Source organism: Notolabrus celidotus, chromosome 1 (genome assembly GCF_009762535.1).
Source record: "Notolabrus celidotus isolate fNotCel1 chromosome 1, fNotCel1.pri, whole genome shotgun sequence".
Classification (NCBI taxonomy): Eukaryota; Metazoa; Chordata; class Actinopteri; order Labriformes; family Labridae; genus Notolabrus; species Notolabrus celidotus.
This window is the reverse complement of record NC_048272.1, coordinates 18,917,041-18,943,818: the sequence shown is the minus strand read 5'-3', so window position 1 is coordinate 18,943,818 and position 26,778 is coordinate 18,917,041. Positions and strand designations below refer to the sequence as shown.

At 40.8% G+C, this 26,778-nt stretch overlaps 1 long non-coding RNA gene and 1 pseudogene across 2 annotated transcripts in view; one reads left to right on the top strand and one right to left on the bottom strand.

The window, feature by feature from the left end:
- Positions 1–2,806, top strand: part of LOC117810314 — a 117,948-nt pseudogene extending 115,142 nt beyond the window's left edge.
- LOC117810354 overlaps positions 1–26,778 on the bottom strand; it is a 160,550-nt gene that overhangs the window by 71,654 nt on the left and 62,118 nt on the right. The window lies entirely within an intron of this gene.

The window sequence follows — 26,778 nt, the reverse complement described above, 5'->3', positions numbered from 1 at the left end:
GTACAGAAGTCCTGCTGGTGTGGTCGGCTCTCTACATGTGAAGAAATAACAATCTGTACAGTAGAAAGCGGTGCTTCTGGTGCTGAAGCCACAGAGAATTATCACCAGACTGCTGTATGGCAGTGCCAACGACAGCTTATGTCTGATAAACCCTCTGCATGCTGCCTGTCCAGCTGTCAGTCAGACAGAAAGTATGACCAGCCGGTGACCGCAGAGGAGCATTTAGCTGCTCTACAATCACAGATTTTTGTTACAGGGCATGCAGGAAAGCACATAATTCACTTAAAGCTCCAGTGAGGGGTTTTTAGGAGGTTATGAAACAGAGTTAAATCCATATTAATGCCTATTTATGAGCTGCAAAAGCAAACAAGACCATCGGCACAAAGACTGACTACTATTAAACAATTATTTTTAATGTCTGAAACCACGGCCACAGGGTAGTTACGCCCGAGTCAATTAACAGCACGCTGAAGAAACAGTCTTATTTTTAACATTTCCTGCTGACAGGATTCATGATTAGTAACATGTTTGACTGTTAAATGAAGAGAGGATGAGTTTTTTTTCCACACAGTAAACACTTCTTACTCATGTACACAATAAGATCTGCATGACATACAAGGTAACACTTTGTCCACAGGGGGCGCCAAAATAGTCTTCTAAATAAGATTAATTACCCAAACACTTCTTCAAAGACTTTAGTTTTTAGCAACCTAGCCATGGAACTGCAGCACAGAATACTTGTTCATGATGAGGTAATAATTGTATGAAATAAATAATGATTTAAGTACTCGACCATCATGACCAATCCTCAGAAGCAAGGCATCCTTAAGTGATGTCAGCGCATCTCAGAGTAACCATCAACATTACAACCAAAAGCTAATGATGAACACTAATGGAGGTTGGCACTAGCACATTTTCAAGGGAATGTTATGCACGGTTTCAAGTGTATATTCACTGCTGTTAAACCGTCAAATGACTATATAAACAATCAATCAATAATTTTCTTTTACAAAACCAAAAACAGGCTTTAACTTTCATTAACTTTCATGTAAGAAATGGATGTAGCCTCTTGATTTTAAGAGTAAGGTCAATGTGAAATCACCTTGAAACTGCATTCATACTAATGCCCAGCAGGGAGCAGGTGCACTGTTTGCAGAAAGAGGTCTGATGTAACAGAAAATGATCAATTTATTTGTTTATTTATATATAGGATCTATTTCAGCTATGAAACTATATAATGTTATCTAATAACCTTTAAATCATGTGAATGAATAAATAATTAAAATAAATAGAATTAATTACATAAATAAATACTATATTAATTAATTATATTATATTAGAATAGAATTTTATTTATAGAGCACTTTAAAAAAACAGGTTTCAAAGAGCTTTGAAAGCTAGGTCTAAAAGACATAAAATCTCCTTTAAATAACTCTATAGGAATGCAGTTATTTTAAAATATAGTTTTTAAAACCATTAAACTCAAGTAAAACAATTTTAAAAGTTCAGGTAAAATCAGGAAAAGCTCTTCGATACAAGTATGTTTTAAAAAGGGATTTAGAAGAGATCTCTGACTCAGCAGACCTGGACCTGGATTATAATTTTAATTTCTTTATGTTTTAACATGTTTGAATGACATACTAAATCTTGAAGTCATAATTTTATTTTAAACTATGGACTAATAAACTAAAGCAAAGAGCTGTGATTGACAAGTTGATGCAACTACAACCTTGCACCAGTTCAGGTGCAGTGAATCCTCCATCACTTCCATATATGGTCGTCTCTGGCTCCAAAAGAATCAAAAGTGCTGAGGTCAACATGTAAAAAATGGATGAAAGTCCCCATACTGAAAGATAGCTGCTGGCCTGCGTCAGCTTCTCATACCGTCTACGCATACGTGCTAAATAGTTACATAAGAGGTTTCTTTCAGAGCAGTTTTACATGCATACGCATTAAACTCAACGTAACAAGTTCAGAGATGATGGATTTAAATGAACATGCAACATACTGAAGGACATTTCATGTTGATCAAACAGAAACATACACTCTGTCATAATCAAAAGAAAATTACTACCAGAAGCTGTTGGTGTTGTAGCTTTGTTGTGTTTGATTCATGTGCATGTATTTTTTTCAGTCCCACAGCTGACAACAACAATATGCCTCATGTCCCTGAATTCACAGTGTGTGTGTTTCTGTGTGTGTGTGTGTGTTTCAGCTCATTGAGGCACTGGAGCAGGATGAACAGGCCCAGAAGCAGAAGTTGGCGTACAAACTGGAGCAGATCATCTCAGCCATGTCTACAGAGAGCTGAGACACACTGAAACCCACACATATATATATACACACACACTGTACACACACAAACGTACCATACCAGAGGACTTACGACCTGTCTGCAACGCACGCGGGTGCACAGATACAAATACATACACACAGATATGGATGTACGCAGAGACATTGCGGATTAATGGACCTACTGTATAAACAAACTCACAAAACATACATAAACACTTGCATACAAATGTACATACACGGACCAGTCTACACATCCAACAGCAGAACGTCCCAAAGCCCGACTTTTGAATCCAATGTCATCGTTTTTTTCTGAAGAAACTCCAACAGGCAAACATCCAGCTTGGAAAACGCTCGCATCAAGGAAGAGAGAAAGAGAGAGAGAGAAGATTTGGACCATCACAGCTGCTGAATTTGCAGCCACTTCTTTTCTGCTGGGTAGTGGTTTGCCTTTGTAGTGGCTGCGTCTTCGACTAAATGTGTGCGTGTGTGTGTGTGTGTGTGTGTGTGTGTGTGTGTGCGTGTGTGTGTGCACGTGTGTGCGTGCGTGTGTGCGCGCGTGCGTGTGTGTGTGTGTGCGCACGTGTGTGCGCGCGTGTGCGCATGTGTGTGTGTGCGCACGTGTGTGCGCGCGTGTGCGCATGTGTGTGTGTGCGCACGTGCGCGCGTGTGTGCGCATGTGTGTGCGCGCGTGTGTGCGCACGTGTGTGCGCGCGTGTGTGTGTGTTTGTGCGCACGCAGCTCAGCAGGAGCTCTGACGACCAGAGTGGCACTTGATAAAGAATGACTCAACTTGAAAAAGTCACTGGAGGAGCTCAACAAAGACAGGAGCCAATTTAATGGGACGGCACATGTGGTGAGACAAGACTCAGAGTTCTTTTTACACATCAAGGATGAAGAACATTTGTCTCGCTCTACATATCACAGGCTTGGGAGTGACATAGTCATTTATTGCCACTGGGAGCAGAGATGTGTAACTGAGTTGTTAAGCCTTTCTCCTGTTGCCTTTCAAAGGCTTCAAAAAACACACTAAAGACTGTGGCATTGTTACAAACTCTATGTCATAATTTATTTTTCTTAGATGAAGATTTTCTAATTAACACCTCTGCTGGGGATTGAATGGAACTTGAATTAGATCTCTGAGAAGTTGAAGGTCTGGCTCTTTAAAAAGAAAGTGAGAAAGCATTCACCGTAGTCATATCTTTGCCATTTTGTGACATCACTCTCAGGGCGGGAAGCTCAAATGCTAGGATAATATGGTACTGCTGTATTTCTAAACATATGAACAAGGAAATCCTTAAAGTATAATCCCCTCTTGATTGATCGGCAACTGAGGAAACAACAGAAAGAGAAAAGTTTGTCATATGTCAAAGTAAAACAACACAACAGTCCAGGACCCAGCCTTGAGTTTGACTCAAATCCTGATTTTCAGGACTTGACCATTGACTGCATTACGATTTATAATTGACTTATTTTTTATTGATAAAGTCTTTTGAATTGTTATTTGTAGGTATTCTTTTCATATAAGCTCCAAATAATTTATTCAGTTTCAAGCAGGGACTGGCCCACGTTCGCCTGCCTAACATCAGACTTCCACCAGATCCATGTCCTGTCCGTCTCCTATCCGCTGCGGGCAATTACTGAATCAATGATTCTCCTCCTCTCCTCATCCATGTAGTCTTTTAGTCCTCTGAAAACCTCTGACCCGTTGACTCCAAGCCTGGCTCCGCCTATCATGACAGTTTGTTGTTGTAGTTAAGTGAAAGACGATTGGGTGATCACGGATGTTTTCATTTCGTTTTGGTGCCTGACTTCCTGTCCCGCTCCATCTGCTCTGTTGAGCTTTATGTGTCCTGCTCCGGCCTCCAGCAAAAATGGAAGTCTTCCATCCATTGCATTCCGGCTGCGTATCTGATCTGCCACGCCACAGCACTCCAGATCAGATACGCAGCCGAAATGCAACAGAGCGGATCCAGTGTAAGTTAAAACATTGACTAGGATAGAAACTTATCAGATCCGGTGCCGTGATTGATCGGAGACAGACTAGACACAGATCTGTTCGAATTTTGCCTTGTGCGTTCACATGCCCTCTTTCAGCTACAGTGCCATGATGCCCAAAGAGGCGTTACACATTGTGTGTTGTGCTTTCAAAGGTTTTTCAGCAAGAGCGGTGCAACAGGTGCGGTACATAAAAGAACCATCGAGGGGAAGACAGGGGAAAACACAAACTTTAAAATATGTGTCCAGTATGCCCCCAGAGAAGTAAGAGAGGCTAAATATACGTGGACTGTAGGTAACATTACTGTAAGCAAACAAATACAAGAAGCTCAGTGCACATTTACACATGACAAGCAACAGTTTACAGTTCTTGCCTGTGGCTATGTCATCTTGCAAACACTAACTGGTTGATTGAATGCTAACATTATGTTGTGTCTTATCTGTAGGTTGCTGATGAGTTATCTAATATTAAACGTTACTTAAGTGGCTCTTTGCCTTTCACTACTCATCATGTAATAAATTTGCAGATCAATAATGGAGCAGTAAAATTAAAGGAACAGGTCTGATTGCTGTCTCTAGGGGTCACGAACCTTCAACACAATACAGCCTTCAAACAGCATTAGAGCTTCCAACCCTGAGCATTACATCAGAGGAAAATAGCCACCATAAGATAATGATCAATTACCTTCAAATGTGAAATAAATGGAGAGATATTTCCAGACCTGGCTTTTGTGCCAAATATATCGTCTCATGTTTCATTCATGTTAAAAGCTGTTATTAATACACGCCATTGAACAGAAGAGATCCCATTAGAGATAGGAAATTTTGTACAGCGTTGATCGATAGGCCACCGATTCAAGCATTCAAAGATAAGTGGAGACCAAATTGAACTGTAGTAGAGAGCATGATTAATGATGCCCTGATGCTGATCGTGGATCAGATTAGCTTAACTCTGGGTGACAGACCCCCCACCCCCGGTCTCATCAGTCATTGTTTACATTTAGTTATACTTGAAACTCACCAAGTGTATGAGTTATAAGGAACACCTGCTGCTGCGGTGAAGTAATCTGCTCAGATTAAGTTAGATGGAGGATTTGATGCCGTACTGATTTCCTCAATAAATCCACTTTGAGTCTGAAAATGAAACGTAGAGGAAGATCTCTAACTCCGCAGACGGCTGAGTCGCAGCAGAGAATAAAGGTGTTCCTGGTATTTAGTGCACTGGGTGGATATGTGATGAATTATTTGCTTGGATCAGCAGTCTGTCCTGGTAAAATGTATTCCATCTTTTTGTTGCTGCACAGCCCTATGCTCCCTTTACATCCTGTTTCATGTTTCAGCGTGTAATCCACAAGTTTTAACCCTGCGTTTCAAATGTACATTTTACCCGACTGCTTGTTGTCTCCTCGCTGCTGTATTTATAGAGTGCCATATCTAAACTTTAAACTGATTATCATGATGAAACTTCCGTCTGAGGCTTTGGGTTTCTTCAGGTTTCACTTTTTGTTTGCATTTCACCCGTTGCAAAGATGAAAGATGAACTTCTTTCCTTGCTTGAGACTGTTCGATGGCTCTGTATGACAGTTACTGTGGCTGTCTGAACGTGTCGATCTGCAGCACTGCTCTTTTTAAAACCATTTCAGTATCAGTGGGGTTAATGTACTCCCCACAGGACCTTGACTCATGCTAACCTAAAGATAAAATAAGATGAATAATAAATGCATTTCCTGTTCAGTGTTGAAACATGACGGAGAACTCGTCTGTTTCATGTGTGGTTTGATGATAATTTATAAATGTGTTGTGCAATAAACTGTCAGATGTTTAAACTGTAATGTTTTTTAAACTATATATTATTGTATATATTATTGTACATAAAGAACACTCCTATTTTGCAAGCAAAAGATTCACTTTGTACTGTTGTTATACATTAAATGCGCAGCTGATGAGAACTATTCTTGCCTGATCTCTTTTGTGAAGCCCTCTGATAAAAATAGTTTCCTGTTCATGTAAAAAGTTATCTTTTGATGCATTTACACCTTTGTTGGATTAAGCAGCTTAAGAAAGAGAGGGGGTTCCCACGCGTCCTGGAAAACCTGGAAAACAGTTGACCAGTTTTCCAGTACTGGAAAACACCTGGAAAATGTAGCAAAGCTACAATAAAATATGGAGGATTTTGGATTAGCCTATTAGTTCTTGCATGTGGATATAAGCAGCATTTTGCCACCTCAGGACAGTGAGGGTCTTCACACTACAGCACCATTATTTTGGGGGTCGTAGACTCAAGGTTTAGGAAACCCTGCTCTAGGCTATACATGCACCCTTATCCTGTTCCTTTAAAAAACTAAACTCATAATGTTAAACTGTTGCATATTACAATGTTGTAACACAAATCTTCACCCCACCTGCATCACTGCACTAATAGTCACATCTTAACAAGCCATTCCCCAAACATTACAAAGCCAACTCTGAGGGCTGTGACTTTCACTTTAACTAAACCCTCTTGGTGCCTGTTGGCTACTGTTTGATGATTGATGGTATATGACTCTGGGAACAATGGCTGACAGTGTTTTATTTCCGGTGTAGCCAACATTTAGGCTGTTTTAGAAACCACCTGCAGCAAACTACCCATGAATGTAGTTTGTACTGCAAACTACATACTGCGTTTGAAGTTAGTATGTAGTATGACTGTTCCATTTGATCTGTTTTGCAATATGCTGGGTCAGGCATTGCTAGATTTTGGGTTTCGGGAAGCATGTGGCATCCACATATGATTTTTCAAAAGTTAAGAAGTGGTCTTTGTGGAATTTTATAATTTTCACAGACATGAACAGTTACTGTACCTGCGGGATGTTTATCTCCTCTGTAATTACTGGAAGTTACAAGATTAATTGGCGTCTCTTTTGCATTACTTCACTGTAAATGTAACGGACAGTTAAACATCTGATACAACTCCAACACATTAGGTGGTGATAATGCACCTAAACACTGAGTGCCCGTCATATATGAAAAAAAGAAGGAGAACGTTTGCGCTGTGCATTGTGGGAAACAATACGCAAGGGAGACGGGTCCGCTGCATAATGATACATTTCCGTAATCAGTACGACATCCAGGTAGTTTTGTCATACTGCAGATTATGCAGTGTAGTAGGTGGTTTTGAAAACAGCCATAGTGTTGAACAACTTCCAGTCATGACTTCCTGTCTGTCAGTCCAATTAGCAGCTTGAGGAGTGGCTGTATTCAAATACCAAACAAAGGGATAGTCACCCCTCCAGATATGTCTTCTAAAATAATTTTCTTAGTTCAGCCCCTAGAGGAGCGCTCATTCATCTGTTTGTGGTGAGTGTCAGTTTAACTGTAATTTGTAAGTTACACAGAGGCTGCGCTGGATCAGCCCAAATAATATATAGATTTTCTAGCCCATGGCAGAGCAGGCCTGGGGATGTTCCCAACACCACCTCGGCCCAAGGAGCTCAAGGGGAAGGAGAAGCACAGATACAGGAGGAGGTCAGGACTGCAGTGGAGGAAGGACAAGCAGAGCGGCTGGTCTGAGGCAGCAGGGAGCTTGGACGAGATGGGAGCACGCCATGGACCGTCGAGTCATCTGGACGGATCTCTGGCAGGCTGAGCCACATCGCATCACCTTCCTGATTCGAGCAGTGTATGACGTTCTGCCTAGCCCAGCGAACCTCTTCACCTGGGGGACAGTGGAGACCCCGGACTGCCAGCTGTGTTCAGCAAGAGGTACTCTGGAGCACATTCTGAGCTCCTGCCCAAGAGCGCTCGGCCAAGGCCGTTACACCTGGCGCCACAACCAGGTGCTGAAACCGATTGCTGAAGCCATCAGTAAAGGAATCAGCAGCTGCAGCCGAGTGCGCAACAAGACGAGCATGATCGCTTTCGTCAAGGCAGGAGAGCAGCCCAGGGCAGCTTACAAGAAGGGAGCAGCAGGAATCCTTGCAACTGCACAGGATTGTCAGCTCTCAGTAGACCTGGAGAGACAGCTGAGGTTCCCTCAACACATTGTCAGCACAACTCTGAGACCAGATATACTCCTGGTCTCAGGAGTGCACAAAGAACATCGTCATAATGGAGCTGACAGTGCCATGGGAGGACCTCTTGGGGGAGGCCCACGAAAGGAAGTGGTCAAAATATGAACACCTGGCCATCAACTGTCGGGCACAGGGCTGGAAGGCTAGGTGTATGCCCATCGAGGTTGGCTGCAGGGGATTTGTGGGGCGTTCACTCCACAAAGCCCTAAGTGCACTGGGCATTACTGGAGCAGCAAGGAGCAGAGCGATCAAGAACACCACCGAAGCAGCTGAGAAGGCCTCGAGATGGCTCTGGATCCGAAGATCACAGCCATTGGGAGAAGCGAATGCTACCTGAGCACAAGCTGCGGTTTGATCAACCGCAGCTGGGTCACCTGGGTGAGAGTGTCTGATGTTGAAAGACCTGAAACACTCGATGACCCTTGGTTACATCACTGATGATGTGTTCAGGTGCATCGGAAGATGTATTTAAAACCCTCTCATGATTGATTTGCAGTTACCTGATCTGACTTTGGATAAAATATCAACATGATGCATAATTGTATAAGGTGCGTTCCAGGGAGTCAGGAAATCTTAACACTGATTGGCTCTTGTAACACAGTGTGAATCAGATTTGTCACTGTAGTTGAAACTTTCAATCTGGAATGGTTCATTAGCTGTACTTGCATGCAGATATCTGTTTATAGAGAAAAATAAATTCAGTCATTCAGTGGAAGCAGCTACATCAAAGCACATTAAAGTACATTATATATATAAAAGCTGTCTACAGATGCAGTTATGAGCCATAAATAAAAGTAACGGAGTCTCTCTTTCAGACAGAGTCTGGAGGTGAGGTCATTCAAAGACAATCTGAACTCTGCCCCAGTGTAGCTTCATGATCTATTCTTATTGTGTTAGCAGACCACTAGCATGCTAATTTGACAGTTTAAGTGTTATTGGCTTTTACACGGGAGGGCTTGTAATGAAAGAGGATGATGTCAGAGATCAGATCATGTCTCAGAGGTGCTGTGCCTCTATCAAAGTGTCTTTGTGCTTCAAGATGAACATCATGCTTAATCACAAACAGACAAGAGTTTAGCATTTCATTCAGCCTTTGTTTCAGCTCTGTATTAATAAGAAATTCATGAATACACAAAATGAAGTTCTGGTTTTTAAGTAAGAAATGAACACAAGTACACAATTATTAAACCCTATTAAATTAGCAGTTCTTAATCGGGTACTTCACACTTTTTATTTTCTGAGCTGTAAATTAGTTTTTGCGGTAAAAGAAGAAAACATCAGTGCTGCCTTATCTGATAGTTTCAGTTCAATTTAAGGTGCGATCTCACTTTTCTTCTTGACTCCTTTTTGTAGCACCTTTGGGGATACGCTGTAACAGCAGGTGTGTTTTTGGGATGTCACTCTCACACAGATCCAAACAGAGTCCTATTTGTCTGTTAATCTTCAGTTAGATGTCAAAATGTGATGTTTCTCTCTCTTTAAAACTTGTTTTCCTTGTTTGCTGGACCACACTAACCTTTATTGTAACTCAAAACACTATAGAGCATCTGCCTACTCTCTGCAAAGACCGAGGCCATTACTTACCGTCTCTGAGAATGTCGACTCAACCATCAGTTTGTAGCAAAGAATAGAGCAAATACACAGACTTCCATCTATAACCCATAGGCTAGATACTTTTGTGTTATCTCACTGAGCAAAAGTGACAAAACATGTCTATAAGTAGTCAAACATATCACTCACAGTGAGTCTTTGTTGTAGAAAATGTAAACAAAGGATGTTTCTGAAGCTTATTGTAACTCACTTTGACTGATGTCCAACTCACTGAGCGGAAGTGACAAAACAGACATCTATGGAAACTTTAAATATCCAAGACTACTGAGATATTCATCCATAAATCCCTGTTGGATTAGAATACTGAAGAAAAATTGACAGAATTTTTTTGTTTGAAGCCAATCATCGGCGGGTACCATATTGGAAATGCTGAACTTAAACTTACGTCTAATGAGGTAGTGTGAGGTAAAAGAGGTGGGCCTTTAGCCTTTTTGCTAACAGCTACAGGGTGCCCACCTGTCAATCAAGTCAGCCATGACTTTATTTGGGTAGAACTCGTAATTTTAATATCTTCAAAAATGACAAGTAATAAAGAAATTCACCCCCATACAGTGTGTGCCGATAGTTGAATGAGCTATTCAGACTATTTTTTGAGCCAGGCTCTAAACATGTTTATTATTGCTGCACTATTGTTTGTCTTTTTTGAATTGGTGTGTATGTGGTTTCCTGTGTTTCTGCAGCCGGCCTCAAGTGGACACTCTATGAAATGTAGCTCCAGCAAAAGTTCAAACAGGAAGACTATAAAAGCAATCACAGCAGTTGTTTAACTCTCCTCTCCCCCATTCAATAGCTCACCCGCTTCGGAGCTGTCAATGGTTAATCAGCAGGGGCTGTCATCCAATAGCTCAGGGGCACGCCCTTATCGTCAGCCTATCAACTTTCTGCTGTCTTTTTAAACGTGTCTCTCTCTCCAGCTAGTTCCCTCTTGCATTGATGGTGCACACCCCTCCACCTCCCCATCTCCACCTGGTCTCCTTAAAGTCTTCAATTCCTAGAATTCATCAATCACCACCACCAATGTCTTGACTCTAGGGGGATTTCTTCTGCTGTCAAATTCACACATCCTATGCTCACAATTTATCCCCATAGAGTTCCCAAAGATTTCTGTCAAGTTTCATTATTCATTAAGGTAAGGTAAGTTAAGGTAAGGTAAGGTAAGGTAAGGTAAGGTAAGGTAAGGTAAGGTAAGGTAAGGTAAGGTAAGGTAAGGTAAGGTAAGGTAAGGTAAGGTAAGGTAAGGTAAGGTAAGGTAAGGTAAGATAAGATAAGATAAGATAAGATAAGATAAGATAAGATAAGATAAGATAAGATAAGATAAGATACTCCTTTATTCGTCCCACAACGGGGAAATTCATGGAGTTACAGCGGCAAGCAAACAAAAAGTTGTAATAAATAACCTTTAATCTTCAAACCGTGTCGCTCTTGATTGAACTGCAATTTTTAACACTTCCACATGGCTTCATGCCACTGGAGGAAATTGCACAAAACCTTCATTCTCACATCAGTGCCCAGTTTGTTTCACATGTTACTACCTGGACTGCTCTACAGAGCTGCTCAAGAGCGCAGAGCTAACCTTTTAGACTAGCGAAAGAAGGACAAGTGTAACCATCCACCATATTGAAACGGTGGCCATTTTTCAGATTTTCTCTAGATCTTTTGTTTTTATGTTTCTCTTCTGTTTTCTATGTTTACCATACACTGTATAAAATCATGAACAGAACAGACAGACGAAGAAACACAAGAGCATATTGTCCCCCATCATAGTGTGTCGGGATGATTTGACTTTTGTCATTTTAACTATGGCGTCAGCTGTTTGTTGGTATCCAAGTAAGGAAATCTGATCATTATGTATAGGTTGAACAGAGCTACTGAGACTCCGCCAAGCTACTGACAAATGGGAGTATAAACAAGAAAACAACAAAAAATATCCTGAGGAAAATTAAGAAATCCCTCAGAGTTTGAATTAAAAATACACACATAAGGCTCTGTTTGCAGTAAACCGTCTCTCAGACTGAGATACAGTCGTCTCTGCCGTCACACAGCGACAGTGTTTGTAATGAAGTGTGCCGCATATAGGGTCTCCTCAGCACTTGCCATAAGGAGCTTGAATTTATTATTTATGTTTAACCCTCAGGGCTTTGGGCAGACTGGGCAGAGGAGGGGCGAGGAGGAGAACACCAAGGCCTCTCAACACACACACCTGCCAGATCCAGGTGGGGGTGTCATCAGCATATTGAAGGGTCCTCTGTATACCTGCCAGACTCTAACCCCTCGTCTTTCCTCGCTTTTCCCTTTGCTTGTCAGACGGCCTACACTCAGCAGCCAGCAATTTCTATTCACTGAGTACACACAGACAGACGCACACAGACAGACGCACACGCACACGCACAGACACAGACACACACAGACACACACACACACACACACACACCACACACACACACACACACACACACACACACACACACACACACACACACACACACACACACACACACACACACACACACACACACACACACACACACACACACAGGAGCATCATTAGGACTCAAACCTGCTCGACTGACAGCTGAGCGAGCCGCAGGATGTCTTATGATAGACTGTGTGGTTGGATGGTAGCAGACAGGTTTATGGAGCTTCTACAACCATTACAAGCCCATTATTCTTCTATCAAACCCAGACAGTCATCATAACAACTCATTCTGCTCTGATGTGTGATTGATGCAGCCGCTCTATATCAGGGACGTAAAGTCGAATTAAAGTGCCTAAATTCTGTAAAATCACTGCCTGTCGGTATGAAACATTCTCTGCTTCTACTGCAGTGCAGATTATTTGATTCCTGGGGAAAATGGACGTCACATACACACACACACACACGCTGCAGATCTTGAGGAATAATTCAAACTGTGGCTCGATCTGTGGAGTGAATGCTGAATGGAAGAAAAGGCCTTGGACTTGCAACTTGAACAACCCTGCAGAGTTTTTTAATAGTCAGTGGATAAGCTCTGCGTTGACGTCCTGAAGCTCAAAGAGTGGTGCAGCACAAGACGGGTTATCAGCACTGTGGACATAAAATAAAGTTTCTCATATGAACGTAGCTAAGTGCAAGCTGAGATAATGTCCTTTTTCAAAACCATTTCACAGCTGAACTCTATGATATTACTGTAAAATTGAATATTATGAGATAATTGACAACACAATATACTTAACACAGAACTGATTCTTATTTTCAGACATTTTTTCGGCCATGTTTACTGATTTCATCCTCTCAAATATAAGAGTGTATTCATCTCTGACAGAAGCCAAAACAAGCTTTAAAAACACAAGTGAAGAGGTGCAGCAGGAAGCATGATGAGAGAGCAAGCAAGGCAAGAACTCCAGCTGCTACTGCCACAACTACTACTATCCATCTCACCACTATTCTCTCTCTCTCTCTCTCTCTCTCTCTCTCTCTCTCTCTCTCTCTCTCTCTCTCTCTCTCTCTCTCTCTCTCCTCTCTCTCCTCTCTCTCTCTCTCTCTCTCTCTCTCTCTCTCTCTCTCTCTCTCTCTCTCTCTCTCTCTCTCTCTCTCTCTCCTCTCTCTCTCTCCGCTCTCTCGCTCTCTCTCTCTCGCTTCATCTCCTCTTTCCAACCCCAACATGGTCTCAGCAGATGTCTGTCTCACATGAGTCTGGTCCTGCTGGAGGTTTCTGCCTGTTAAAAGGAAGTTTGTCCTTGCCACTGTAACTTGCTAAATACTGCAAAGTGCTCTGCTCATGGTGGATTAAGATGAGATCAGACTGAGTCCTGTCTGTAAGATGGGACTGGATCTTATTCTGTCTTGATGTTGGGTCTTTGTTAATAATAGGACATAGAGTACGGTCTAGACCTGCTCTGTTTGTAAAGGATCCTAAGATAATGTTTGTTGAGATTTGGTGCTATATAAATAAAGATTGATTGAAGGTGTGTCAGATCTTAAAACCAGAGTTTTCAGCTACAGTAAAGTCAATTTGTATTCATCATGGATTATGTTCACAAAACTTAACTTAATGTTGCTTTGATTTTGTTTAAACTAAAGGTATTTCATCCATTTGTCTTGTTCTGGCAGTCTCACATCTTCATGCACCTCTTGGCTTTACTGTAACTCTAATTTCTACTCACAGACACAGCATACAATACACAAGCAGAATACACAAGCAACGAATCATTTTGGGTACTGGAGGCATTCTGGTTCATGTTTGTAGTCCAAGATTATTTGTCCACTGTCATTTTTTTCACAAGGTTTTATTGAACGCAGGACAACAATTCATGAGAGCAAAAGACTATTGGTGCGAATAATTTAGTTTTAACTACGGCCTTTAAATAGATAAGCCTTTAACATCACTGCATTTTTGTTTGAGTTCCTAGTTTGTCTAAAAATAATGGCAATGTGTGGAGGAGGAAGTCTTGGTTAGAAATCTTGAGGCTGAAAGACCCAAAAAGTATTCTGCTCCAAGGAAGAAACCTCTGGTGTTGACAAAAGGAAGCCAACATGAAGGGGCAATAAACTGCAGTTCCTCCAGTAGCCGCTGGAGGTTGGCTCCTAAAGTCCAGGAATATCCTTTCACACCCATTTTTCAGCTACATTTAACTTGTTAACTGCCATTTAGAAAATTAGTTTGGGTCGTAACTACTCATGTCTTTATTTGTTCATACTATGGGGATAAATTTAGCTGTCACGCATCAGTTTTTAAGATTTTATATCTAGTAATTATGCATATCTTTGCATAATTAGGGGCGTGGTTGAGTTGACTCTCAGGTCAGCACATGGGGTGCTTCTCAAAGCTCTAACGTCCATCCTCGCGTCGTTTCCTCGCGTCTCTTCCTCTTCCTCCTCCTCTTCCCCTTCGTCTTAGTCCCGCCAACCAGAGATGTGAGGAAATGAAACCAGAGGAGAGAGGAGTGAAGCGACGTTTGTGATGACGGCTTTAACAGCTGTTTGTGTCTGCACACATGTTCACTGTAATAACTCTGATTAATATAAACAGTAACAGAGCTCTGTCCTGTGCTTACCTGTTTAACACACACCTGAAGAGGAAGAGAATCTGCTCTCTGTTTATTCTGTCCTGAAGCATCACGGATTGATTCACTTTTAAAATGCCTCATTATTAAATTATTTATTACTTTAAGTGAAAATAGAAACCATGCAATTCTTTTCAAACTCCGTGCTTATTAATTATCAGCCTCATATGAAACTTTATTAACCTGACAGGAAATATAAAAGTGTTTTTACTAACAGACAACTTTACCGTCAGACATCTCTTCATGAGAAAACGAGAACAAATGGGGAAACTAACAGGAGGAATAACTGATCATTAATATATTATATCTGATATTAGACTCTATTAATCTATTTCATTAGTCAGTGAATCTGACAAAAACAATCAGATATAACATAATCCATCCTCTGTAATGTTGAATTTATGATTTTGCGATCAGTATATTGTTTTTAAAACTCACATCAAAACACTTTTTAATCTCAGCTCATCCATACAGACTGTTTAGAAACTGACGTGTGTTTATGATCTGTTTCAGGGCCCCCTTAGTGAATGTTTTAAGGTCCGTCTTTTCTCTTTTATTAAACTCAGCTGATGTTACGTTTCGGTAAGTCTGAGCCACTGCAGCGTCAATCAGTGAGTGATATTCGATAAGGGGGGCGTGTCTGTCAGAGAAAGACTTCCGCAAAGTCTGCTCTCGTGTTCCCTCCGATTATCCCTCCTTGGATCAGTCTCCTCGCTCCTCGCTCCTCTCTCCTCCAGCAGCGTTTAGAGCTTTGGGACGCAAGTTAAAATGGCGCGTCAGTAAGTACTTCCGGTTCGGCCGAGGAGCGAGGAGCGAGGAGACTGAAGTTTAGAGCTTTTGAGAAGCACCCATGGTAGCTGTTGTGAGGAGACTTAAACCCTGCCTCTGCTCCCACCAATGTCTGTTTCAAAGCTAATAGAAAGTTCGACTGATTCAGCATTTCCTATATGGTTGCTGCCATCATTGGCTTTAAATCCTCTCTTCAGAAACCTATGTGAGACGTCACTGAGAGTACGTTCATATTTGTAATGGTTTCAGACAGTCTTTGGTTGCTCCCAGAGGCATTTTTTTTTGTCCATCGATTTTTGATGGGTTCCAAGGTTGAAGTCAGTATAATCTGTATAATGAAGAAAGTTTAAGAGCTGGACGATGACTAGTTGTCACGTTAAAAAGAGGAGGCATTGAGAAGTAAAATCAACATATCAGTTTACAAGTTACCACAATGAGTAATTTGCTGCAGCATTCCTCTCTTGCATTGTTTGCTGCAGCAGCAGCAGCCACATTTTTTGCCGTTTTCGGTTTCATTGCTTTTCATTTCAAGATCCTGAGTGGCATGCATGTCCTATAATCCCTCCATTATTACCAAAGAAGGGTCAGATTACAAACAGAGCCTGTAGTGTAAACCTGCATTAACAGGGAAAGATAATACTTGCAACTTGAGAAGAGAGAATGGAGCTGGTGTTAAGAAACAACTTTTAAGAATGGACTCTTAGCTGCACTTGTTTTTCTTTAGACGTCAATAAAGCTCAATCTTTGATGACCGTTGATTGTTTCTTGGGTTGCAAAAGTGGCCTACAGTTTTCCTGTAACGGCCAATCCCACAACACAAGTAGATGATACTTGTACAACAAACATAAACAAGAACACATCTGATGCAAAAATCCGGTCCTGCCTACTGATTCTACATTTATTTATTTAATTATTTATTTATCTGCAGAATCTGTAGATTAAGATGAAATTGTCTCTACTGGGATTTGAAGGTTTTCAAAGAAAGCCCGACTTTGTTAAACCAGCTACAAGTCAGCCCCACATGAAGCATTGGGCTGTTGTTTACTCCATCAATTAAAAATATAATAATCAGATTTTTAAAAAGTAAGTCACAGGCTCAAAACTGTACATCACCTCATTAAATCTTTCACATTATGATTGATTTATCTGCAGTATAAACACATGCATCTTCATTTTACTACACAAGTTTTTCCCTCAATGAGTGCAGCCTCTTTCAGCTCAACAGAAAACAGGACAGTCAGAAATGTGTCACCTTTGCTTTCTCTCCTCTTGTAACAATAATTACAGGACATAATGTACACTCTCTCTGAGGTGCAATTAAGCATCAAATTCCCAACAGCACTGGAACGTCAGCCTTGAGGCGACTGAGGCCCGCAAGCATCAGTCTCCTGCTGTGTTGATTAAATGAACACTGTAATATCTGAGAGCACACAATCAAGCAGGCACTGATCTGTTTGTTCTCACAGAGGACAAAAGACAGCGTCCAAACCAGAGAAACAAATCACAAATGACCGCAGCTCGGCCACTTTCTGCAACAACATGTTTCAGGATTTACTGGATGAGCTAATCCATGATGGCATTTTATTTCCACATTTCATAATCTTCGTCCACTACCAATAATATAGTGACCTGCAGACCGAGGCTAGAACTGCCATCGTTTCTCACAATCTGGCTCTTCCAGCTGGAGTCTTTAAATAATAAAATACTGACAGGAGGAAAAAGGTTTCAATGCTTCAAAAAAAACACAGCACAAATGATTTAATGTTGCAGCTACTGATGGAGCTAATGTTGCAGCTACTGATGGAGCTAATGTCCAGTATGATGAGCAGGACAGCACACCAGTGTAGTAGTGCCATCCTCTGGTCGGAGTCAGTATTACAAGCAGGACTGAAAAACCAAGAGTGAGTGAACTGAATGAGAATGAGCATGTTTTATTTATTCCCTGTGCAGAGGAGACAACAACAAAACACAAGCTCACACTGATTGCCAAAAAAGAGCGATGGAAACACACACACAGGTTTATCTTATCAAATAAGAAAATTATTAAAAAGATAATTTTTCATAATTTAATATAAAAATGGTAAACTTTCAGTCTGTTAATTGCAAGTAAAGTGAAATATTTCAAGCCTTTTTTTCAGAATTTTGATGGTTATGGGTTTATAGCTCACTGAAATTCAGTATCTCAAATTATTATAATATGTTTCAAGATCAATAAAGAAAATGATTAGACAACAAAATGTCCAACTTCTGAAAAGGATGTTAATTTGTACACTCAATGCTAGGTTGGATCTCCTGTACCACAAACTGCACCATCTGTGCAGAGTGGCATGGACGCCGTCAGTCTGAGGCACAGCTGAGGTGTTAGTGAAGCCCAGCCTTGCTTTGATGGCATGCTTTCAGCTTGCCTGTATTTTGGGTCGGGTGTGTTTCTCGTCTTCTTCTTGACAAATATCCAACAGACACTCTCTGTGGGCTCAGGTCAGGAGAGTTGGCTGGCCAATCAAGCACAGTAATATAAATTATTATAATAATAAATGTAGTGATATAGCACCTTTATATATAGCAATATCATGATCACTTTACCATTTGGTAGTAGTTTTGGCACTGTGGGCAGGTGCCAAGTCCTGCTTGAGAGGCAAATCAGCATCTCCATAAAGCTTGTCAGCAGACATGAAGTGCTCTAAGAGATGGCTGCATATACTTTGGACTGATAAAGCACTGTGGGTCAACACCAGCCGATGACACGACACTCAAAATCACCCATATCCTGCTGAAACTTCACACTGGACTCCAAGCATCTGGTATCTTGTGCCTCAGCATTCTTTGTCCGGACTCTAGAACCTTGATTGTTGCTTGTGCACCTTATTCCTACAACACTTTTCCCTGCTTGTAATATTTTAGTTTATGTGTCATGAGTCTAGAATAGTTAACCTTTTCCCTTTCTTAAATAACTAACAGAAAACATTCACATTTTATACAGTTTTCTAATGTTTGAGATTCACCAGACAGACAACATATGTACGTACACAAAACCTAACTTAAACACAAACAAAATCACTAAATGCACTTCCCTTTTCAAATCTTTCGATTTCTACATGCAGACAATAAGAGTACCTCTTTTGCTCATCTATTTCCTGTGAATAAGTGCAGATGTTCAGTGTAGTCACATGATCAGAAACAAAGTAAAAGCATGAGTCTTTGGGAATTGTAGCATCTCCACATTAATCCTGTGGACTGGGATGAGCAGCATCATACTGCAATTTGATTTTATGAATGATATCTCATCTTTTCCTCTTATTTATGTACTTTTCAACGTAAGTTAATGCTCTGTTAGTCTTCTATGGACTACATTCTTGCAGAAAAGCAAATTAATTCAATTAAACAAACAGGAATAGACAAAGAGAGGAGGATCATTGGAGCGGCCGTGAAATGTGACACAGGAGGAGGGCAGGGGGTAGAAAGCATGTGTCTGACAAAAAGTGTCTGTTTCAGCACTCTTGCCTGAGGGTGTGTGTGTGTGTGTGTGTGTGTGTGTGTGTGTGTGTGTGTGTGTGTGTGTGTGTGTGTGGTGTGTGTGTGTGTGTGTGTGTGGTTTGAATGCATGTGTAGAACATGGAACATCTGCAGAGCCATGCAGCCGTTCCTGTGGGTCAAGACACACACACATGCTCAGATTTCCAGAAAGGACCCCGAGACAACGAAGTCAAATCACACAGGGAAGTCTTTAAGGCACATTTGTTACGGATAGAAGGGACCTCTTCGTGTTCTTTCTGTATTCATTAAAGGGATCCTTTGTTAAGAAGAAAACAATTCACTTTCTTCTGGATCCAGTCTCTTTTTTATTCACGTGATGGTAACATCTGCTTTTTGTGTGTTCTATGTTTGAACTGAACACTAAACTGCCTGGGCAGGTCTCATTTGGAAATCTAATTGCATATGACTTCTCAATTCAATAAAGGTTTAAAAAAAAAAAACTAAAGGAGAGGTAACGGTCACCATGTGCTGCAGTTTGAATTTAAATCTCCTCCCACTCCTCCCACTCCTCCCCCTCCTCCACCTACACTCTTTCCCTCCTGAAATCACTCCCACTCAGGCTCTCCCTCCACGGCAAATCACTGAGCTTCATGGGATTCATGGCTTCCATTTTCAACCTCCATAAAATGTGTATTACACCATGTTATGTGTTTCCGTGATTGTGTGTCTGCACAGATAAATCACATTAAATTAGCAGCCTTTCATGAAAGACTTGTCAGTCATTAATCTGTAGATTTTCCTCTCTTCCTGTGACTGAAGTCAAAACGATCCATGAATCTGACGCTTCATTGTTAATTATAAACTTGTGGTGAAGAATTTTTCTTCCCACAAAAGATCGTCACATTAGCAGAGTGGTTGTTTTACAACTTCCTGATCAGAGCTTTGCCTGGGGCTCTTACAAATAATCCATTGCTGCTGAACTCTTGCTCTCACGCAGAATAAACACCCAACGCTGGCAGAAGCTGCACAGCCTTTTCAAGATTTACACTTCAAACAAATCCATAAAACAAAAGCTTTTTTCAAAACTCAAGATTTACAGAAAGAGGATTTCAGTCTGTGTGAGGAAATCTAAACAAAAAGCAGAAACCTTCAAGGAGAATAATTCAATGACACTTTCTGCTAATGAGCTCTCTAGTTAGTGAGGAAGAGCCTGCCATTCAAGTAGCCTCGTGATCCGTCAGCCGAGCCTCACTGATCCTAGAGGTGTCCAATTAGCAGCTTCATCTTCTCTAACCACAACATAAGACTTTCAGGGCGGCCTGAGATACACCAAAGAAGTAAATTCTTAGAGACAGACTGAAGGATGTGAGACCTCTCTCTGTCCGCACACTTTGGCCGATTTGATTCCTGAAAAGATCGAGACTCGCCCAAAAAAGAGCATCAACATTTGTTTCATCAGGAAACCAAATTAAGTTAAATTACCAGCAAAGAAAGTTGAGTCTGATCTATACCCTTTTGTGGCCTTATAAGCCAGATTTACAGTCCTGATATTGAGGTTTTAGCAGTTTAATCTCAAACGAAAGCATTTTTAATGTATATATGTTTTCACTTTTTCAGACTTTTAGAACATTTGAAACTTAATTTGACAACAGAGTTTTTGTTATTTTTGGGGTTTTTTTTCCTTTATTGATAGGACAGCTGAAGAGAGACATGACACATGGAGAGCAGAGAGTGGGGGATGACATGCAGCAAATGGTCACGGCCAGGAGTCAAACCAGTGACCTCTGCGACAAGGACTATAGCCTCTGTATATGGGCACACTAACCTGCTAGACCACTGGTACCCAAGACAACAGAGTATTACATATCCATTTAATGATAAGAATCAAATAGTTCATGTGACTTTTATCTCTTCTTAAAAGGTACAGTGTGTTGAATTTAGCAGCATTTAGCGGAACAGACTTGGTAGAAGTGGAACATAATATTAAAAGGTGTGTTTGAATTAGTTTTCAATCACCTAAATAAAATACTGTTTTGTGTTTGTGAACTCAGAATGAGCCTTTTATATCTACATAAGGTAACAGGTAACATACATATTTTTTGAATGTAGTGAGAAGCTGTGTGAAAGTCACCGGTTAGAAGATGATGAAGAGAGTTGTTGTTGTTGCTGTTGTGTGGAAAGTAATTTGTACTGAAAGACATTTTTAATGGTAAAAACATGAGAAATAGCGGATCATATTATCATGCATCACAAGAGCTTCTTGTCCTTGAAGGCCACAACCATTTAACTGACATGAGCGAGCAGGGAAGCATTTCAATCTAGAATCTGACTGCTCTTCATCACTAAATGTTCAGATTTCTACACACTTTACCTTTAAAGTTGTTGTTTTTTCTTTACTGGCGCCTGCTTTTAGAGTGGGTGTCTGTAACACATCTCAAATTGTTTGCAAAAAATTAGGAAGAAAGCAGAAGAACCTCAGTTACCTCTGCCAGTTGATGGTGAAAGAGGTGTGGCACTGTGAGATTCAGAACCGGAGGAGGATGAAGAGAATTCTGCAGCCGAAGAGTTGTGTGCAAACTACTTTGAAAAGTTAAACAAAAATAAGCTCATGTGCAAACTTTGACATGTAAAACTAGCATATCTAGATCATATCCATATGTAACAATCATGCACAGTAATCTCTCTCTCTCTCTCTCTCTCCTCTCTCTCTCTCTCTCTCTCTCTCTCTCTCTCTCTCTCTCTCTCCTCTCTCTCCTCTCTCTCTCTCTCCTCTCTCTCTCTCTCTCTCTCTCTCTCTCTCTCTCTCTCTCTCTCTTCTCTCTCTCTCTCTCTCTCCAATTTTAGAGCAACTGGCAGCGCCTGTGTCTGCAGGCTACTTAACGTGTTGACGTCCAGCTTGAGTCAGGTTTTGACTCCAAATAAATGGTATTAAGAAATTCTCACCCCAATTTCCATCATGTGCAGTTTATTAGAAAGTTGAAAGTTCTGGTTATTGCTAAGTTAAAGGGTAAGACAATTAGGACTCAATAAAGAGGCAGGTGATCAGCAAAAGTTTGAAATACTGCAAACAGAAGCACTCAAAGTCTTGGTCTTGATATTTGACATTCTGTTTATGACCACAGATGACTCTAGATTTATCTCCAGTGTGCACGCCAAGTTTCTCAGCTATAGGTGTATATCTATCTGCCCACTGAGTATTTGGCCAACTGCTTGTGTCATCTATTATCTCACTAATATCACACAAATCTGAAAGCCATAGCCTGATAAGCTACCATACTCTGTTGCCAAACTGCGTGCCCACACTTCCTGACTTCTGACTTTGCATTCCTTTAGGTTTCCAGGAATTACATTTGATATTGCGAAAAAATGTTCACACGCACACCCCTACTTCACACTATGTAACATGAAAACAGGAAAACTGTAACACAAAAATAGGAAGATGATTCACTACTAATGTTCTCCTCCAGTGTTCCATGTAAGCGTCTTTCATACATTACGCATCATGGGCATAGAACTGTTTGTTCAACATGTACATGTAAATACAAAGATTAGCGCTTTTTAGGTTAACGGCACCCAAAAAGTCAATTTGTCTGACAACTGCCTCAAAGCAGAATTTTTTTCCACTTGGCTTCAAATTTGGTTGTTTGTGATACTATGTGCTATTTCTGCCCAACCTATTGGTTCTTTATCTGGAATTTTGGACTAGCTCTTTGTTATGCTATATACTTAGACTGCTGGGGGAACTGACACACTGGGATCCCCTCTCTCTGCTCTCTCTGTCTATCACTTACTTTAACTCTCCCTATACCTCTTTCCAACCCCAACTCGGTCTCAGCAAATGTCTGTCTAACATGAGTCTGGTCCTACTCAAGGTTCCTGCCTGTTAAAGGAAGTTTATCCTTGCAGCTGTAACTTGCTAAATGCTGCAAAGTGCTCTGCTCGTGGTGGATTAAGATGAGATCAGAGTGAGTCCTGTCTGTAAAATGGGACTGGATCTTATCCTGTCTTAATAATATAACAGAGTACAGTCTAGACCTGCTCTGTTTGGAAAGAGTCTTGAGATAACATTTGCTGTGATTTGGTGCAAATAAATAAAGATTGATTGACTTTGAATTGCAGAGGTGGCAGAGAGTTCTGCAGGATTAGAGGCAGCCCTGCGTCACTTTGTATCAGTCGTGTGCCGTACATCGTGCCTTGCTTTCAACAACACCAACCTCGCTCTGTCCCACAATCGTGCTGACAGGGATAAACATTTTACTGCCCAGGATGCCGGATGCAATCCAAAGAAAAACTATTTCCCTGTAGGATCAATTTGCATTATTTTTGGGAACTCTGATGTCTTGTCTGAAAAGGGGAAACATTCTGGAAAAACAAATACGTCACTTGTATTTTTTTGCCTTTTTCCATGTATCCAAATCTGGAAATGAAAAATACAATTTCACACTTTTTCACACTGCATGCAATCCTGCAACGCGCTATTATGTGGTTGTTTTCTGGTTGAGATCACAAACAAGTTTGAATGCGAGAATACTGGCACAGTGACTGAAAGAAAAGACAGTCGGAGCATGGAAGTAAAACAATGAATGTCACAAACTGTTGGCACCGACTCAGGATTTTTGAGGTTTTTCAAGTACAGAGGAGAATGTTAAAAGGAGTCCTCGTGAGAACACAGGAGCACAAAAGCAAAACGCTTCTCTTTTGATACTGAAACCAGTTTCCTATATTCTCCTGTGGAGACTCCATTATACAATTCAGAGAGCGTTTACACACAGTCACTGACAAGGCATCGTACTAAAAACAGCCTCAATCTGTTAAAACACACTTGTTGCCTCGACCAAAATACACCACTGCTGTCAGAGCAATCTACAACAGCAGAAGATGTATGATAATGTAATGTACTGTTACTGGAGAAACAGGGCAGCAGCTACAAGGTAAAGGGAGGGTATGTTTTTAAACTCCATAAGCGGCAGCAGATGTGTAGAACAGTCATACACTATAAACAAATAAAGCCATATGACGCCAGGCCCACAGGCTGTAAATCACAGGATGCCAGCGGTAGAAATGTGTTCCAGATTGGCTTTCTGTAAGGTCGAGGAGGAATGCTCTTGGTGTCTGTGTTGGTTTCCTGTCTGTGACCGTGACGAACAACTCTGTGACACTCCAGAGAGCTTACGCAAAGGAGGACAGAGATAAGGAAGTCTGGTGTCTAACGATGGGGTTCTGACTGTATTGCAGACGAGGCTTGATTATCACCTTCAAGTTTAAAATGACATAAAGATATATATACCTTCCCTTACTGTGAGAACCAGGCAGGGACATTCCTCTAGTGCTCAGAACAAAGTTATATGCCTGCCTGGGGTCATAAGGATGTATGTCTCATTATTTAATGTTGGCCTATGCTCAAAATAGAGCCAGAATGTGACGTACGTCACTTCCTGCAAGAGTTGGGATCCTATGTATAATAACGGACAGCACAATGGCTCCCTGGTAGTGAAGCCAAAAGATTTAGGGCGAGCCTGGTCCCTCCATGTAAACAGATGGAACATGTGTCAATGTAGAAAATTAAAATACATGGCAAATTTTTCTCAACATGCCACTTGTCACAGTGATTTCTGTGGGAGTACATTTTTTTCTGAGATGATATTTAGCAAACTTAAAGGTTCTTTTCTTATACTTTGTTCAACCTACAGCTTACAGATTTACCTTAATACTGTACAGCTTTAAACTAGAACTAAAACGGTTTCCCACATCCTCAATTTTAGCAACCCTAATTTTATTTCACTGTTCAAGTCACACCTTTATATTTAAGTTTTTGTTTTGTGAATTTATTCTATTTTTTGTTTTATCTTTCTGCTTTTATTATCTGTTTTTACTGTTTTGTAGAGCACTTTTTTACTTGTATTGAAAAGTGCTATGCAAATAAAAGTATAATCATTATTATTAATATTCAGAATATAAGACGCACTGATATGTATGACTCAGTCTGTTTTTGGGAGGCTCTCGTAGTTTAAAAGGGTCAACTGCCAATCCCACATCAGGATCTCTATATTGTCCTCAGTGAAGTCCACAACGTTCAATATCTGTGCAGCTGTGTAGCTCTTTCTAGTGCCATCTGTTCATGCCACGTGGAGTTTGCACTCCTGTCACCCAGTGCTGCGATAGTCGAGCTCGGCCTATGGTGGCATTGATATTTATGAAGCACTTCCCATGACTAATTTGCTGAGGTCGTGCCAACCACCCCCACAGGTCACTGGCTGTCTTATCAAACGGAGGAGCCTTTCCAATGAAACCAGTACTCTACAAATAGCATCCCACTGTTTTCTTTTAGTGCACCATTATGACATAATGAGGGGAGAAACGCTGTTAAAAAGTTGAGCTACCAGTCTGGTCTGGATCGCAGCACGCTCTCTGCAGTAAAACGGCTGCTTGCAGTACCTCATATGAAGAGGGGGGCAACTTCCAACGAGTTAGGTCGTGTGCAGCGGATGGTGGTGGTAATGAAGGTGCATGTCTGTGCCGAAAGCTTAAGCAATAACTTCCAGATACAATCCCTTAACGCTATTAAATATCTATTTTCATTCTATGCTGCTAGACCCGAATGAGCCCAGGTGCAGTAACAAACTCTGCAAACTTTCTGTGCTCATGTCGGTTGTTTTTAATTCCTATTTAACCGACTATGGTATGCACTATAATTCCAACATATAAATGATTAACCATCCTATATGTTTACTGAAATACTGAGCATATAAATGTGATGATGTCAGTATAATTATTGGTGGTTGTTGGTTTACAAACATCCTAATTTAAAGGAATACAATTATTTTAAAATATATTTTGTAAGATGGTTAAAATTAAATTAAATCAAATTCAGATAAAATCAGGAAAGGCTCTACAATAAAAGAGCTCATGGAAGTGTTACAAGTTTTGTTCTGCAACACATTTTATGGCAACTGAAGTATATATCTTATTGATGAAGCTAATTAAATCTATGATTCAATCAAACAACTTATTAATTCCAGTGTGCCCAATGAGTTATGAGCAGCTGGTTCATTAAACACAACATACAGACACATCAACATAAAACAGAGCTTAAATAGGTACTAACATTTACCAGTGATCCAATGTTGTCACAATAAGCCAACAGCAGGATAAAGATGCTTGTCGATGTGAACCTACGTCACCCTGTTTTCGTTTACGTCTGCTACAATGACCCAACTCATGGAGTCAACACACTCATGTCTAGCAGTGTTATATAAATATGACGGACATAAGTAAATAAGTGAAAATCCAGAAAAAGACGGCACATTCTTCAGTAATGAACTCTTTTCTGATCCGGCCCGATGTATGCATGCTCAGTATTTAAGAAAGACGTCCGTCTGCTTCCTTTGAGCTGTGCAACATGCTACTCTCTGCCAAACTTTGGAAGTGAGAACATAAACAAGGAGTGCTGAGAATCCCTTCCTTGGAATCTCATCCCTTGACAGCATTGACAAAAATAACCTTGTATAAAAAAGAAAGCCTC